The 17806-nt window shown below is 38.0% G+C and overlaps 1 protein-coding gene and 1 non-coding gene across 51 annotated transcripts in view; one reads left to right on the top strand and one right to left on the bottom strand.

Annotated features, from left to right (window-relative positions):
* Positions 1-17806, top strand: part of PTPRD (protein tyrosine phosphatase receptor type D) — a 2321819-nt gene that overhangs the window by 1823581 nt on the left and 480432 nt on the right. The window lies entirely within an intron of this gene.
* LOC116559937 lies at positions 9920-9981 on the bottom strand. Its single transcript, XR_004272704.1, has one exon. It is a non-coding gene; the product is annotated as a U7 small nuclear RNA (small nuclear RNA).

Below are 17806 nucleotides of genomic sequence, written 5' to 3'. Positions count from 1 at the left end.
CACTGTGGTTGCTGTCGTTCACCTCTCACACCATTCCCTTTTAACTAAAGAAACCTCTATTCCACTTATATGGTGGCATCCTTGACTGATTTGTGTTCCAAATTCTAACATGCGAGCAGGATGTTGATGAAAGGAAAAGACAAAACACGATGATGCTTTTGAGTTTAAAGTGGTGTCAGGGATGAAGAGCAGGGGGAAATCAATTGGGAACTTTCATGACCTCATGCAAAATGCATAGCATTTTCATTTTGTAGAGCTAACGTGTCCCCAAGCAGTGTTTGAAATTTAGGTTTCTAATTTATGTAGAACTTTACATGCAAGAGTGAGTACACTAGACTGAATGTATTCCGTAGAATACAGATTCTCTTTAGGTCTATTTTGCCTGGTCTCACCATACATACCCTGGTTGCTCACTTTCATTGTGTTTTTATAAAGGGTTCACCTCTAAGGTGAAATGGGAGGATTGTGAATAGGAAACAATTCGGCAAAGGAGCAGACCACCCTTGTTGGGATTGTTAATAAGATCAAGTTCTGAATAATCGTGAAAGACTTTTTGTGTTTTATTTCATAAACGTATATTATATAAGGGTGATGATTAAGGTATGAGGTGAGCGCTAACCAAATCCATATTAAAGAAAGCAAAATCCCTTTAAAAAAAAAAAAAAAAAAAAAGCTATTTAAGGTCTTTAACCATTCACAAAATTACCTCACAGAAAACTAGTGAAACTTTCTAAATAATAGTTTAATTCCCTCAATGTGTAGTTTCTTTGTTTGTTTGATTATAGTGTTCATTAGTATTGACTAAGTAAGTAGGTGCAGTGGTTCATATCTCCAGATAAGCTAGAGTCTGTGAAAAGTCCCAGCTTCCATTTTCATCTTTTTAAAGCCTTACTTCCCACTTTTTTTTTTTTTTTTTTTTTTTTTTTTCCGAGATGGAATCTTGCTCTGTCGCCTAGGCTGGAGTGCAATGGTGTGATCTCTACTCACTGCAACCTCCGCCTCCCAGATTCAAGTGATTCTCTTGCCTCAGCCTCACAAGTAGCTGGGATTACAGGCACATGCTGCCATGCCTGGGTAATTTTTTTGTATTTTAGTAGAGATAGGATTTCACGGTGTTGCCCAGGTTGGCCTCAAACTCCTGAGCTGAAGCAATCCACCCACCTCGGCCTCCCTGAGTGCTGGGATTAGGGGCGGGAACCATCCTGCCCGGCCCACTTCCTACTTTTTTCAGTGTCAGCAGCTATTCTCTTAACATAAATATTTTTGTCACTGTAATTGTGATGGAACAAAGGCAATTCATGGGTCTTCCTACATTTCAGTTGTCCTACTTACTCCTGTGACAGAATTAGGTTTTTATTTCCATCGAATAAGTTATATCAGTGCAAATATATTTCCGGCACCATTATAGTAGATCTTAGTACAGCAGTCAAATGGAGGGAGTGTGCTTCAGTACTTAATTTGGGCAAAGTGGTTTTTAAAATATGTTTTTAACAGTAATGCAAATATCTTCTATTAAAACCCCTTTAATCAGATAAAATGCATTAAAAAATCAGAACAGAAGAGTGATCCTGTCATCTCTTAAACCAGCCAAGGTGTGAAATTAAAATACTGGCTAGCCTTAAACATATACAATTAATTTCAGGAAGGTTTTGTCAATACTTGCTGGATACTTGCAGATAATTTTATAGTATGCACTTTTTAAAGCTACATGACTCATAGAAGTTAAGAAAGGGGGAAGATGGTTTTGTTTGAGCGTAGCAGGTACTATTTACATCTCTGGAAGTGTTCTGATAAGAGGTAGGTTTGAATCTGTTCATTACATATGAATATTGGTTCTTTGTTGTTTAAAAAAATTATGATTGCAGTTTGAATTTTGAAATCAATTTACTGGTGATGTCAGCATTTTATAACTCTTGGGAGTGAAGATATGATATTTACTTGCACATTGAATTAGCTCCTTAAAAATACAAAAAAAAAAGGTGTAAACTAAATTATAGCATTGACATCAAAAAAATTTTCCTACTCTGTCTCTATTTATTTTTCTGTTTTTTTTCTTTCTATTGCAATTGAAGTTTATAATCATTTTCCAAAATTGGCAAGCCACTGGCTTTCTTACTATGATTATTATATAAAGATGATGTGCATAATATTTTTTGTTCTGATATCGGGATTGGATTAATTTGATGTTCATGCTGGCTTTTAAGGATATGTAGTTTTTAGAGAGAGACCACCTGGCCAGAACTTTCAAGTGGGGAAAACAAAGATTCTAATTGCAGCTCTAACTTGCTCCGTGGACTTGAGCTACTCAAATTTTCGAAACTTTAGTTTTCCTACTGTAATTTGGGTAATACCAATCTCATAGATTGCTATGAAATTAAGTGGGGCTAGGCCCCCAAAAGGAGGATGATCTGGGTTCATTTTTCTTTTGTTATTCTTATTTTTCCAGATACTATCTGTGAAGTATAGGTCCTGATCCCATGGCTTTGATCTGATAAGCACAGGTCTCATGAAGTGAAGTTCCATGGAAGTTTCTACCAACAGCATGCTGTAATCCCTTCTGAGCCTCCCCTTCTTTTTCCTCTGCTACAGCAGAAACAGAAAAAGCTTTCTAATTGAGTATAGTCACCAGGATTCTCTTTCAAATTTAGAAAGCCCAGGATGTTATGAGATCTGGGAGGTGTTAAAACATCACATTAGTCAACACAAGCTATTTTTATGGATGTACCTATCTGTCTTCTCTCCTGTACTTTGAGCTAAAGTCCTTATGGCTAGGGATCATGTCTCAGTTACTCTTATTTCTCCAGTGCACTAAAAGGTGGCCACTCGTCAAGGTCTGTGGAACTAGAAAGAAGTAAGAGAGTATTCTGATTAAGAAAGAGTAAATGCCACACATTTCTCCAGTTAGGATAGTGTTTTTTTGGTTTTGTTTTGTGGGAGGAGGGGTTTTGTTTGTCTTTTGGAGACAGAGTTTCTCTCTGTCACAGGACTGGAGTGCACTGGCGTTGATCACAGCTCGCTGCAGCCTGACTTCCAGATCGCAGCAATCCTCCCAATCCAGTTTCCCAGGTAACTGGGACCACAGGCATGCACCACCACACCTGGTTAGTTTTATTTTTTGTAGAGACAGGGTCTTCTTATGTTGCCCAGGCTGGTCTTGAACTCTTGGGCTCTAGTGATCCTCCCTCTCTGGGCTCCCAAAGTGCTGGGATTCCAAGTGTGAGCCACAGTGCCTGGCCAAGGCTAGTTGGTTTTAAAGTGCCTATAGATACGTATTATTAAGAGAAATGAGGAACCGGGCACAGTGGCTCGTGCCTGTAATCCCAGCACTTTGGGAGGCTGAGGCGGGTGGATCACTTGAGGCCAGGAGTTTGAGATGAGCCTGACCAACATGGTGAAACTTCGTCTCTACTAAAAATACAAAAATTAGTAGGGTGTGGTAGTGCCTGCCTATAATCCCAGCTACTAAGTATGCTGAGGCCGGAGAATTGCTTGAACCCAGGGGGCGGAGGTTGCAGTGAGCCCAGATCGCGCCATTAGACTCCAGCCTGGGCAACAGAGTAAGACTCTGTCTCAGAAAAAAAGAAAAAAGAGAAATGAGGGACTTCAAACATAAGAAAAAAATCCAATAGATGTTAACAGAACAAACACTTTTAGTGTCAGTTTTAAAATATTATTTAGCAATAAATAGGTTTTGGACAAGGCTTTTTGGCAATAAGCTTTTTTCTTCTTTTTCTGCCAAAAAAAGGTATTATTATGAATAGGACTATGAAACATGATTTCATACTTTTTCTTTATTTTCTAAATTTGAGACAGGGTCTCACTCTGTCACCCAGGCTGGAGCGCAGTGGTTACAAGTGAGCCGATCACAGCTTACTGTAGGCTTTATCTCTTAGGCTCAAGCAGTTCTCTCCTTCAGACTATATAGGCTTGTGCCACCAACTAATTTTTTAATGTTTAAAATTTATGTTTTCACTGTGTTGCCCAGGTGTCTTAATTTTTATAATATAAATATAAGTGTAAAGAACTCAAAGGTCAGAGATAATAATGCTAAAAGATATCATTGCTGAACCGATCTGAAAAGAGGAGATTACTAAAGGGAGTGTCAAAGAGCTTCCAGTTGAGTGTGATTTTCTCACTGGCAAAACTAATTCCATTGATTTTAGTAATCATAAGCTATTTATTTTCTCAGGTACTTATAGGGAAGCCTAGTAATTATGGTATACATTGTTATTCATGTTATCTAAGGTATACATTTGTTCAGATTAAAGGGGTATTTTGTTCACAAACACTTTGCAGATATGTGTGCTCATTCATAAATGAAAATAATAGCTAACATTGGCTGTAAGATCACTATGTGTCAATTTCTTTATGTGTGTTATCTTATGTAGTTCTTAACTGCCCTAGGAGGTAAGTATAATTATTATGTCCATTTTACTTATTTGGTTATTTGACTTTAGAGATGAGGTCCTGCTCTTCTGCCTAGGCTGAAATGCAGTGGAGCTGTCCTGGCTGTCTATCTTCAAGCTCCTGGACTCAAGTGATCCTCCTACCTCAGTTTCACAAGTAGCTGAGACTACAGGCGTGTGCCACCATACCCAGCTAATTTTTAGATTTTTTGTAGAGATGCAATCTTGCTGTGTTGCCCAGGCTGCTCTGGAACTCCTGGGCTCCAGCGGTCTTCCCACCTTCGCCCTCCAAAGCACTGGGCTTACAGGCTTAATTTGCCACTCCTAGCCTATCTACATTTTAATAATGAAACAATTGAAAGAAGTTAAGCAGTTCCCCCAAGACCACTGTAACTCCTAAATGTTAGTTGTGGGTTGCCGGAGGCCTTTTCTGAATGAAACATATGGCCTTAGGATCTACAAATTGACCTGGAAGAAAGGAACTAGAATTTGCAATAGGAAATATTATCACTTTTGAGAACTTCCTGCAGGCAGAGTGTGGAAGGTTTTCAGGAAAATTCAGATTTCCCTTAGGCACTTACAGGGTTTGCAATTTCTCAGCTTATTTGAACATCTCCTTTCACTTTGTTTTTTGATTCCTTTCTTTGCCTTTGGGGCAGGGAGTGTCATCAAGGAAGGTAATTGTGAATGTTCTTCTATTTGAGGGCTTTTAGGTGTGGCTGGATAGTTTCTGAAGCTATTAAAGGCATTAGAGTCAGGGAAGCAACCTTAGGGCCCATGTGACACATGGTATCTGAAGTAGAGATTTCTGTACTGTTTCCTATACTAAGCCTTGTAAGGAAAAACCCTTCACAAATTCACTTTAATGGGTGCATCTATAACAGGGTGTGGGGGAACATTACTCAAATAATCCCTGTATTTCTTTCTCTAGTTAGACTTTATGTATCTACAACTGTGGCTGGATAGAAGGACCAGGGTTCTCTAAGAGCCTAAATTTAAAAAGTATATTAGTAAAGCAATTTAATCATGAATACAGTCTGACTCCAGTTATGTGATGCTGTAAAAGTTTCAGATTGGTGATAATAAATAATATTTTAGGATTTTCAAAATCTTTACCTTTATGTCATTGAGAGGTAAAGTGGGAATTATCTCAGTTCACATTTCCCTCTTCTCCCATCTCCTCCCCTTCTCTTCCTTTCTTTTTTAAAAACTGCTTTTCAGTTTCTACAGTATGCAAAGAACTGTGGTAATACGATTAAGGGTTAATATTGAGACTAAAGAGAGGTCAGGCCAGATGACACACAGTGAAAGAAGTAACTCTAGGAGCCAGGTTTAATGGATAATACCCCCTACCCCCTTTTAAAATATTGTTTGATAGATTGATTGATACAGTGTCTCGCTCTGTTGCCCAGGCTGGAGTATATTGGGACCATCTCTGCTCACTGCAGCCTCTGCTTCCGGGCTCAAGCGATTCTCTAATCTAATACTATTTTCTGAGTAATATCTTTTGGCTATTTCAGAGAAAGAATGGAATGGTTACAGGGAAGGGGTCCCGATCCAGACCCCAAGAGAGGGATCTTGGATCTCCTGCAAGAAGGAATTCAGGACAAGTCCGTAAAGTGGAAGCAAGTTTATAAGGAAAGTGAAGAAATAAAAGAATAGCTACTCCATACACAGAGCAGCCCTTAGGGCTGCTGGTTGCCCATTTTTATGGTTATTTTTTGATGGTATGTTAAACGGGGTGGATTATTTATGCCCCTCTGTTTTAGACCATGTAGGGTAACTTCGTGACATTTCCATGGCATTTGTAAACTGTCATAGTGCTGGTGGGAGTGTCGAAGTGAGGAGGACCAGAGGTCATTCTTGTGGCCATCTTGTTTTGGTGGGATTTAGCCGGCTTCTTTACTGCAACCTGTTTTATCAACATGATCTTTATGACCTGTATCTTGTGCCACTTTTTATCTCATCCTGTGACTTAGAATGCCTTAACTGCCTGGGAATGCAGCCCAGTAGGTGTCAGCCTCATTTTACCCAGCCGCTATTCAAGATGGAGTTGCTCTGGTACACATGCCTCGGACAGAATGCCTTACATGATGCCAGACAGAATCAATTTTTTAAAAACATGCATACATTAAAAAAAGGAACCAAAAATAAAGCATTAAAACTTTTGATGTCGAGCAGTCATTAGAAAGGCATAATGCATGACCACATCCATCCATCCATCCATCCATCCATACTTATATGTGGAAGGTAGGGAAATGATGAAGTGGTGATTGCTATTTGATCACACCTTTGTGTCTTTGAAAAATAATGGTAGTGCTATCCTATGCTTGTATGCTTTGTGTAACTCATAGGTATGAATGTTTATCATCTTCACAAAATTATGATGGCAGCAATATATTTATTATTTCTTCTTTTATTTTTTTGAAACAGAGTCTCACACTGTTGCCCAGGCTGGAGTGTAGTGGTGTGATCTTGAGTCAGTGCAATCTTTGCCTCCTGGGTTCAAGTAATCCTCCTACCTCAGCCTCCCGAGTAGCTGGGACTACAGGCGTGCACCACCACGCACAGCTAATTTTTTTTGTATTTTTAGTAAAGTTGGGGTTTTACCATGTTGGCCAGGATTGTCTCAATCTCCTGACCTCATGATCTGCCTGGCCTCACAAAGTGCTGGGATTACAGCCGTGAGCCACCGTGCCCACCCTATATTTATTATTTCTTAAGAGAATTTTACTGATATTTGCTTGGGGAAAAGTAGAGAGTCTTTGCTTGAGAAGAAAATTTTTTGTGTGTTTGTCTGGGAAAATCTGCCCTGGATTGACTGAGGTCGCATACCAACTTCAAAGAAAAAAAAAGTGTGTATAGGGTTGGGGAATCAAAACATTAAAAGTGTAATTAAGGAAGGAGGATTTATCTGTAGAATTGATAAGAGTAAATAAGAGTGACAGATATTCATTACAAAGTGCATCTAAACATAAAAGAATAACTCTTTACATAAAAGAAAAGTTAATTAAAGCTGGCTACATCTGCTCTACCATCTTTCTTAAGGGAGGCAGAAGTTGGGAGGGCGGGTGGAGTTTGCAGTTGGTTGCTAAGGCTTTGAGCTTGATTTCTGGAAAGAAATAACAAACTTCTCTGCTAACGTTAAAGATACTAGAAGTCTGCAAGGTAACACTTCCTACCTCTCCCCTACTGCCTGTCCACCAAATGTGATTCTCTTTTCTTATCTTTTTTATTAGGCTGACATATTTAGTGCTTATGTCTTCCAAGCTGGACAATTCCAGGTCTCTTCCAGCAGGGGAAACTTTAAAGAACCTCAGGGGTTACCCTGAGGCAATTGTCTTTAATGAGTTCTAAGCTGTCTCCAGGGATTGTTTCTTATACCAGCTACAACCAAATTGAAACATTTTCTAGCATTATCTGCACTAGGGTTTCTTGAGGAAACCTTTAAGGACAAGGAACGTGTGAAGTGATTGCTAGCAAACTACTGGTGATAATAATCTGGGCATATAAATAAATGCATTTATTTTAAAACAGACAAATTTGAAAGGCATGTTTCTTACAGATACCTGTGTACTCTGACATGTAGATAACAAGTATTTTAGTATAGTACCATAGGACTCTAGTTAGTATTGAATAAAGCCATGCATGTGAAATTAATATAGTATCTAGGATAAATATGCTCGGTGCATTATCATTTGATTGGATCTTTTTATTAATCCTTATAATAACCCTGTAAAGAAAGCAGGTTGGGCTTATGCATTCAGACTTTACATGTAAAAGTGAGGCTCTTAGTCATTATTGTGACTTCTCATAGGCACTTAAACTAAGGAAATGAGATGAGGATCCAGATACTCTGACTTATAGCACATTGTAAATTTATATCATTGAGAAGTCTGTGACTAACATAACTGTATTGATTATATATGATCACCGAAGCACTAGTAGGAGCCAGTATTGCAGATTAAATGTATTCAACTCCCTGTAAACTTCAGAAAGGCACACCTTTCTTGTATGAACTGCTGAATTGCAACTCCCATGATCAACACTTAACATACAGTAGGTGCTTAATAAACATTTGTTAAATGAATGGATGAGTAAAAAAGTCACAGCTTCTAGATGATATGCTATGCTAGCTTTTAAATGCAACAGGAGGCTACTCTATTAAAGATGATTCAGAATGATTTTGGTAGATTTAAAAATCTTCCATTTATAATCATTTTCCTATTAGTAAATATCAGAACATCTCTGCCGATTTATTATGCTTAGACCAGCAAACCCAGAATTGTTTTGTTTTCCAGTCCCTAAATCCCTGTTTGAAAGCAGTATCATCTGCATTCTTGACGCAGGAAGTGGTAGGATGGCACTTTGTGTGATGTAAACCCTTACAAGTTTTAAAAGCGATTATTATCTTATTTCTTAAAGAGTTTCTGGAGAACTGTACTTAATGACCCTAGGAGTGACCCTGCATGATCAGGTTGTTTAGTTCTTGCATTTAAAGGTCTAGTGTATTAAGGCTTGACTGGGTAAAGAGGTACCAAAGAAGAAAAAGGAAAATTTGATTCACAGATGTATGCTTAGTCTTATAAAATGTTCTAGTTATCATAGAATGAAATAAAGGAGAAAATTCATCTGTAAAGGGTGGAATTCCATGTAAGACTAGCATGAGACTTTGAGCTTTGAGTCAAGTTGCCTTTTCTCTTGTAAGATAGATGCTGTTAAGGCTGAATTAGAAGGATTGCTTCAATCCAGGAGTTCAAGGCTGCAGAGAGCTATGATTTTTGCCACTGTACTCCAGCTTGGGTGACATATCAAGACTCTGTCTCTAAAAATGAAAAACAAATTCTGTTAAATTTATTTTCTGAGAGCCTGTACTATTTATTCTAGACACTAAAGTGAATAAATACAAATATGAGAAGATACATTCTTTACTCTCGAGGACCTCATAGTTCAACAAAGAACCAAAGAGAAATTTGCAAATATCTTTAATATAAAGCATCATGGGATAAATGGTTCAGCTTTTTTTCCTTGTAAGATCAGTGAGAGGAAAATCACCTGCAGTTGGTGGGTGAGATAGAGCTTCACAGATGTGGTGGTGTTTGGGATAGTTCCACAGAGTTTCTGACGGATAGTGGGATGTTTGACAAGCAAGATAGAACCCCATGGCAAGAGATCTCAAGGGCGAGGTGATCTTCATAGTGTGTGGTGGTGCAGAAAGGGCTTTTCCCAACTTCATCATATGTAACTTAGCCATCCTTTTTGCATATCATCAAGATTCCGTGTGTTGGCACAGAATAAACAAATCAAAATTAAGCAATCTAGTTATTTGATAGCTTTGGAAAATGACTTGATAGTGGAAAAGTTTGGAATTCACGACTAAATGAGCTTTTCATATTATTGTACATCATAGTTATGAGAAGAACTGGAAGAAAATCTCTTGGTTGTAAGACAATCATATTAGGATTTATGTTTATTTGTAGCTTGAATTTATTTTATTTATTTATTTTGTGTTGAGGGGCTTTCTGGCAAAAACTGGAAAGCCTGATAGACAAATTTGAAAAGAGCTGTAACACAGCTTGAATCCATTTTATGACACGATCAAATCTTGTATGCTTTAAGTCTCTTGAATATGTACTAATAGTAAGGCATATAATGTTACAGTAATTTTCAGTTTATCCCAAATGGTTGGGGAATGGACTTTTTCAATTAATCTAACATTATAGTAGCTAGGAGATTACAGAAATATTTTACTTAGGTTATTCAATTGCATAAACTAGAAAAAACAAAAATTTTAACACGGAAAATATTGTGAACATAATTTGAATTGAGTTTTATATTTCATTATTTAGAAAGCTCTTTCAAGTTCTGGCGATGTTTGAGTTTACCAATGAAAGTATTTGTTATCCTTTATTTTCTAGGAAATAAATGATGGGCAGTTGGCATTTCTAGTTATTTTAATTCTGGATTAAGGAAATTTGAATTTCTCAATCAGAAAATCAGAGCTTCTGTATTTAGTTTCCTACCTGAATCTATTATGTGAATAAAATAGAAATTGTACTCATTTTCAGAGCCATGAATTATCAGGCATATGATGATTTGATGTGATAAGTTATAGCTTTTAGGTTAACATAATCCAAATCAGGAAGCCATAGATAACTACAGAGTTTTTAAAAAATTAAATATTGGGTGGATAGAGACAGTTAAATTCCATATTTCTACTTCATAGTCACCAGGACTCTGATGACTGATAAGTATTGTAGGCTGTGCAATACTCACTTACTCTAAGCTGCTGATGAATGTAATTTACTGGGACCATTCTTACATCCCAGTGTCAGCCTACCAAAGAACATTTTGTATTAATGGTAAAGGCCTAATATTTCACAGGCTTCCACTGGCCCCTATTATAGAATACTGTTCAGTTTTATGTATTCTAATATTCCTCCCCCCAAGGAAATTTGAAATGTTAGATTCCAAAATAATTAAAATTTACTTAAAACTTGGCAATTAAGAATGAGGACAATTCCTCTCTACTTATCCCTTCATCGATATATTTTTAAACATACAAATATGTTCCTAAACATCTGCTGGCTTATAACATTTTCTGCTGTGGCTACCAACAGTGTACATAGATTACTTGGAAAGGCTAAACGTGATACATTTTTATTAGAAACGTAAACCTGCCTTTGCAGTGATCATATTTTATCATTTGGTACTTAATTTCTTCAGAAGAATTTTCTTATCAAAGTTAAAAGAACTTTGCTCGATAATGTAACCATGCAAGATAAAAAGTGCTTTTTAATTTTTTTAAAACATGCAACTTGGTACATGGTTCTATGCATTTTGTTTGAGCTTATTTTTCAGAATAAGAGTACATTAAGAAATAACCCTCTCCTTTAGATCTTATATGCTACATAGTGAACGGTGGCATAGATTGCTTTAGATAACTTTGATTTTAAATTTTATTCATTTCCTCTTCAAAAATGAGAGTTTGTAATAATTTTCCAACTTTAAATTTTTGGACTGTCCTAAAAGGACATTACAGTCTATTCTTATATCGTCTATGATTTAAATATTACTGAGATAGTGGTAAATGTTATATTGATAGCTGTTACTCTGTCTCCACAACCCAAAAGTTTTCATTTATCATTCCAGTGACCCTGATATTGGTGGTGTTATCCAGTGTGTGAAATTAATTCTCCATCATATTTTCTCTTGTGTAATTCCTAGGTAGGCTATTTAATTTTTTCATTGGCTGGGTGTGGTGGCTCATGCCTGTAATCCCAGCACTTTAGGAAGCTGAGATGAGTGAATCGCCTGAGGTCTGGAGTTCGAGACCAGCCTGGCCAGCCTGGTGAAACCCTGTCTCTACTAAAAATAGAAAAAAATTAGCTGGATGTGGTAGTGGATGCCTGTGATCCCAGCCCCTCGGGAGGCTGAGTCAGGAGAATAGTTTAAACCTCGTAGGTAGAGGTTGCAGTGAGCCAAGACCACGCCACTGCTCTCCAGTCTGGGTGACAGAGTGAGATTTGTCTCAAAAAAATTTTTTATTTTCTTGTTATAAAATAAACATATTGGCGAATGATACTAATGTTTTCCCATTTTGGTAGTGCCCAAGAAATTAAAATGAAACCTTTAAATGAATGTTAAAGATTTCAAAAGGTTTCATCCATCAGGCTAAGAGATGTTATGAATTCAAGAAACTTAAGTGCATGCTAAGAAGATAAACAACTTTGCTTTAAAATTGGGTCCCAATAATTAGCAGTGCAAAAAATTGATTTTTGTTCCTTTGTGTACTGTCACTTATTGACCATTTATCTAAAGACAATCGAACTCTTTGATGATTTTATTTAATGATCATAAGTTCATATGTAGTTTGCCCCAAATCCTGAGTCATTGCATTGTTGCTGTCAGTTATATAAAATAACTTATTCCTCAGTTTCCTCTTTCTTGTTAAGTTCCTCTGAGGCAAATCAGCGAAGTTAAAATCTCTTTGAAACCAAGACAACTCTATAATTTATTTATCATTTTAGGGAGAAGTTATGTTGCTGTCCTCAAATCTGGCTTCTGCTGAGGGCTGTGACACATGCCTGTAGCTCCAGCTACTTGGAAGTCCAAGGCAGGAGTATTGCGTAAGGCCAGAGTTCAAGTCCAGCATGGGCAACATAATGAGACCCTGCCTTAAAAAAAAAAAAAAAAAAGAAGAAAAAGAAAAAAATTGGCTTCTGTGACTATAAATGCTACTAGAGAGTATGAATATAAATCCCACTGGAGAGTCTACTGTAATTTTTTGGAATTCTTTCAAAGTAGTGTGATATAAATAAAAGATGATTTTCCACATATTTTACCAGAGTGCAACCTAATGGGCAGCAGTATGTAAAATGGGCTTAAGTATTATTTTATTTCCATACCCTCTGGTTCTTCAGTTGCATCCCCTTTCTGCCTTCAGTTAAACATATTGCACTTCCATCTGCTATACACTATAGATGATTCACATTTATTTTTTGCAGGGATATTTTTTAAATGAGTTTAGGGAGCAGATGTTTTTGCATTAATACTTGCCTTCCTTTTCTTGATGTCTTTCCACAAATACAGGAGGGAGAAATGCATTGCTGCTGTCCTTGGTGAATTTTGCATGTCTCCTTGACTCAGGCTGCGGCCCTGTAATGTGTGATTATGTGACAACTGCAGTGAAGTAAGAAGGTTCCTTAGTTTCCGAGTACTCTATATCAGTCTCACAGCTGTGCTGCAGGGAGTTGAAGAATTTCTTCAGCTCTTGGTAATTCTCCTTTGCCAAGTGAATCCAGCCAGACCTCTTCCTCTCATAGTCTCCATTGTTGAGACTGATTTTAGACAGGTGGTTATGGATTTACAAATGAACTTGTAAATACAAACCTAGATACATCTTGTATATCTATAGCACATTTTCAGTATAGGTTTTTTTTTCTGTTCTAGTATCTGGATAAAACTCCTGGATTATTTTAAATTACATGCACAGATGTTGTCAGTCTTAACTTGTCTTTTTAAAAATGATGTCTAACTGAATATTGTGGTTATTTGGCAAGCCTCTGCAAACCAAACTGTTCTGAATGCAGGTGTAACGTGGTAGAGTAGGAAGAGCACTGGACTCAGAGTGAGAAGACTTAGACACTGTCATAGTTCGTTATTGCTTTATTACAAATTATCCCAGGCCTGACAGCTTGCAGCAGCACCGTTTCTGAGCATCAGGAATCTGTAGTTCTGGCTCAGAGTCTCTCATGAAGTTGCAGTCACAATGTTAGATGGGGCTGCAGTCATCTGAAGGTTTGGCTGGGGCTAGAGGATCTTTTTCCAAGATGGTAGTATGTTGACAAGCATTCTTACCTCTATTTTGAACCAAGGAACCCTCAGTTTTTGTTCAGTTGGGTTCCACCATTGGACTGCTCACATGGTAGGTGGCTTATTCCAAAATGAGTGATCAGAGAAAGAGAAAGAGAGTAAGCGCCAAAGGTAGAAGTTGCTTAAAACCTAATTGTAGAAGTGACATACCATCATCATACGGCCGGCAGCAACGCTGTTACAATGACAGGACTACAGACAATCTATGCATACTTGGAAACAGGGATAATTGAGGGCCAGCCAGGAGGCTGGCTACCACAGGTGTGAGTCATCTGTTTGCAGCTAAAGTACTACGGGACCTTACATATGTCGCCAGCTTCTTGAGCCTGAGTTCCTCAGTGGAAGTAGCGGCATTGTATCTCTTTTCCTACTGATCACTTGAAAAGTAACGATGTTAGATGATGGATGTGAGAGCATTTTGTAAATGTGAAATAGCGTTACCTGTGGGGGTTGAGGAATCATATACATTTTTAGCAGTAATAAAGAAAAAAGAGGGAGAGAAGAATAGAGAGAAATGGAGAAAAGGAAAAAAGAGGGGACAAAGAAGTAAAGTGTGTCTGTTATGAGCAAGGACTAGAGGTCTTTACCTCTAGCAGAGGCTTTTGCGCCTCGTTTTTATCAATAGTTAAATTTGATTGCTCACAAAATGTGTGCTTAAATATATCCTCTAGATATATAATTTTATTTTTAAAGGATTAAACAACAACGAAAAGGCTATACCAAGCCCCTCTTCTCAACGGGGGCAGATACGAGTAAGATCAAATGAATTTAAGTCAATATTCCAAAAGCTGGATTTCAGTCATCAGCACCAATACTTTCTCATTGTTTTCTTCAAAAAGAGAACTGAATGCGCACCTCCCATATGAATGCTTCTGCCGTCCATTAGAAAAGGACAGCTAAGGTAGTCATTAGTATTTCCGTAAGCATTGACCTTGGCTCAGTATAAACTAGAATCTAGAAAGTGACTGCATTTATTATCATTTTTAATGTGTATGTTCTGGAACTCATTTCCCCTATGGATGACTTTCAATTTCATTTTGTGGCATCCAATTTTGGAGACGACTTCTTACTTTTAGCATCAAAGTAACCGTCTCTTTAGTACAATAGGTGACTGGAGACCATTTACCAGGAAGAGTCATAAGTACTTCAAATTCATGTGTCCAAGGCTAAAAGCAATATTCCCTCAATCTACCCTCCGCATATACATGCTATATTGATATAGTTATCTGATGAGGTCATTTTGATGTTTTCTAAAAACAAACTATTTCAGCCTTTTTTTCCGCCCTTAAGAAATGACTGTGACAGATAATTTCACACGTTCCCTCATAATTCTCACACATTTCTTGCTTCATTGCCTACTCAGTCTCTGACCTTCACTCTACCTCTTTTCTTAGATCTGCATCAGGGAAGGGATGAGGTCTGGCGGTCCATTGCAGGCATTCCCTGGCCTTAAAACACATTGTTTTTTCGAATTTTGATTTGATCATTTTGAAATGTCCCCTAAGGCAAAACACCATGGTCAGAAGAGCTGTGAGCCTGTCTAGTATCTGTCCATTAAAAATGACTTCTTGGCCAGGCGCAATGGCTCACGCCTCTAATCCTAGCACTTTGGGAGGCCGAGGTGGGTGGATCACTTGAGGTCAGAAGTTCAAAACCAGCCTGGCCAACATGGTGAAACCCCCCATCTCTATAAAGAAAAAAAAAAAAAAAAAAAAGACTTTTCTTCACCAATCACCTAGTTATAGCCAGCATCCTAAGTCATCTCACATTCCTTTATTTCCTCTCAAATCTCATGTCTGGTCCACAAACCCTGGTGATGGTAACTCTGAAATTCCTTTAAATTTGTCTCCTCCAGAATCACTTGAACCTGGGAGACAGAGGATGCAGTGGGCCTAGATTTCCTCACTGCACTATAGACTCTTTGTCTCCAAAACAAAAACAAAACAGCAACAAAAAAGAAGGGCAGGCGTGGTGGCTCATGCCTGTAATCTCAGCACTTTGGGAGGCTGAGGTGAGTGGATCCCGAGGTCACCAGCCTGACCAACATGGTTAAACCTCGGTTCTACTAAAAATTCAAAAATTAGCCAGGCGTGGTGGCACGCACCTGTAATCACAGCTACTCTGGAGGCTGAGGCAGGAGAATTGCTTGAACCCAGGAAGCAGAGGTTGCAGTGAGCTGAGATGGCACCATTGCACACCAGCTTGGGCGACAGAGTGAGACTCTGTCTCCAAAAAAAAAAAAAAAAAAAAAAAAGAGGAGAGGGAGAAAAAGTTCTCCTCCTCTACATCCTATTCTTTATACATCTGTTGTCATTTTTTCTCATGTTTACCATGTTAATTTCCATGTTAATTGGACGCCTTGAGGATTCTACCTTTTCCTCCCTTTACTTCACTCTCTCTGTAGGTGCCAGTTGCCTTAAAAACACTGATGTAATCTTGATATTCACCGGCTTCAAATACGGTGTTCAAATATTGGCTATCGCAGCACTGCGCACTGGCACTTTCCTCAAGGAAGGAAGTGTTCTGTGTATTCTATTTTGTCCAGTATAGTAGCTGCTAACCGCACATGGTGATTGAGTACTTGAAATCTGGATAGTGAGACTGAGGGACTGAATTTTTCCTTTTAATTTTCAATTACTTTAAATGGTTTGGGATAGTATAAGTCTGTAGAATAAGTACAACCTTTGTATTTTGTCACTACCCACTTTTGTTTTCCTTTCCCTGCATGCTATCCATATATACAAATTGTATGTGTCTAATGTAATGGTTTGCAACTTTTTAACCTCAATCTATACTAAAAAATAGGTGACTGAGGTATGCTTAGATATTCATACAAGCTCAACAAGTATCAATTGAGCATCTGTTATGTACAAAGCATTGTGGATGTATCTGAATAAAACAGAGGTGGGTGCCTATAATTCTAGCTACTCTGGAGGCTGAGGCAAGAGAATTAGTTAAATCCGGGAGGTAGAGGTTACAGTGAGACAGGATCGCACCACTGCACTCCAGCCTGGGTGACAGAACGAGACTCCATCTCAAGAAACAAAACAAAAACAAAAAACAGACAAGATTCCATATTCTCCTGGGGCTAACACTTCATTGGGCAAGAAAGACAATGTATAATAAATAATTGATTTTATTTTTTATAAATGAGGCCAGGTGCAGTGGCTTACACCTGTAATCCTAATGCTTTGCAAGGCAGAGGCAGGAGGATCACTTCAGGTCAGGAGTTGGAGACCAGTATGGGCAACATAGTGAAATCCCGTCTCTACAAAATATAAAAAAATTAGTCAGTTATGGTGGCACGTTCCTGTAGTCCCAGCTATTCCAAGGCGGGAGGATCGCTTGAACCCAAGAGTTTGAGGCTGCAGTCAGTGATGATGGCACCAGTGCAGTCCAGCCTGAGCGAGCCAATGAGACCCTGTCTTAAAAAAAAAGGTAAATAAGTAATAAGCAAAATGAAAATAAGTTGTATATTATTGTATAGTGTATTAGAAGGTATAGTAGAATTGATCTGCCATTTCCATTGTGGTTAGTTCTTTTTATGTCTTGTTTAAGAACTGCTTTCTACCCTTCAGACTCAAAGATATACTGTAGTCTTTTCTAAAAGTTGTATAGTGTTCATTTTCACATGTAAGTCTTCAATGCACTTGGAATTTATTTTTGGATGTGGTGTGAGACAGGGGTTGAATTCTACCCTCTCCCAATATGGATTGCCAATTCTGTGCCATTCTGTTTTTTTTAAAGATGTTTCTGATTGTAATTCATTAAATTGATTTTTTGCCCCTCTAATAATAAGCTACCGACAGCTTAAAAAATTGCTCTAGTGTTTCTAAACCACCTCTTACATGCTCATCAACATTTACGTTATCGGTAACAGAATCTAAACCTGAATTAGTTAAAAACAAACACCAAAGAAGACAGGAGTGCTAATGTGGGTCACAGAGCAGGGATGCAGCCTTAAGGATAGACTGAAATTCTACTGCTGTGTGTATGTCAGTTCATAGGCTTCTCTGTGGAGCAGG

Source organism: Sapajus apella, unplaced genomic scaffold (genome assembly GCF_009761245.1).
Source record: "Sapajus apella isolate SASKATOON/1434 unplaced genomic scaffold, GSC_monkey_1.0 scaffold24, whole genome shotgun sequence".
NCBI lineage: Eukaryota > Metazoa > Chordata > Mammalia > Primates > Cebidae > Sapajus > Sapajus apella.
The sequence above is the reverse complement of the archived record's forward strand: the minus strand, read 5'-3'. Positions and strand labels throughout refer to the sequence as shown.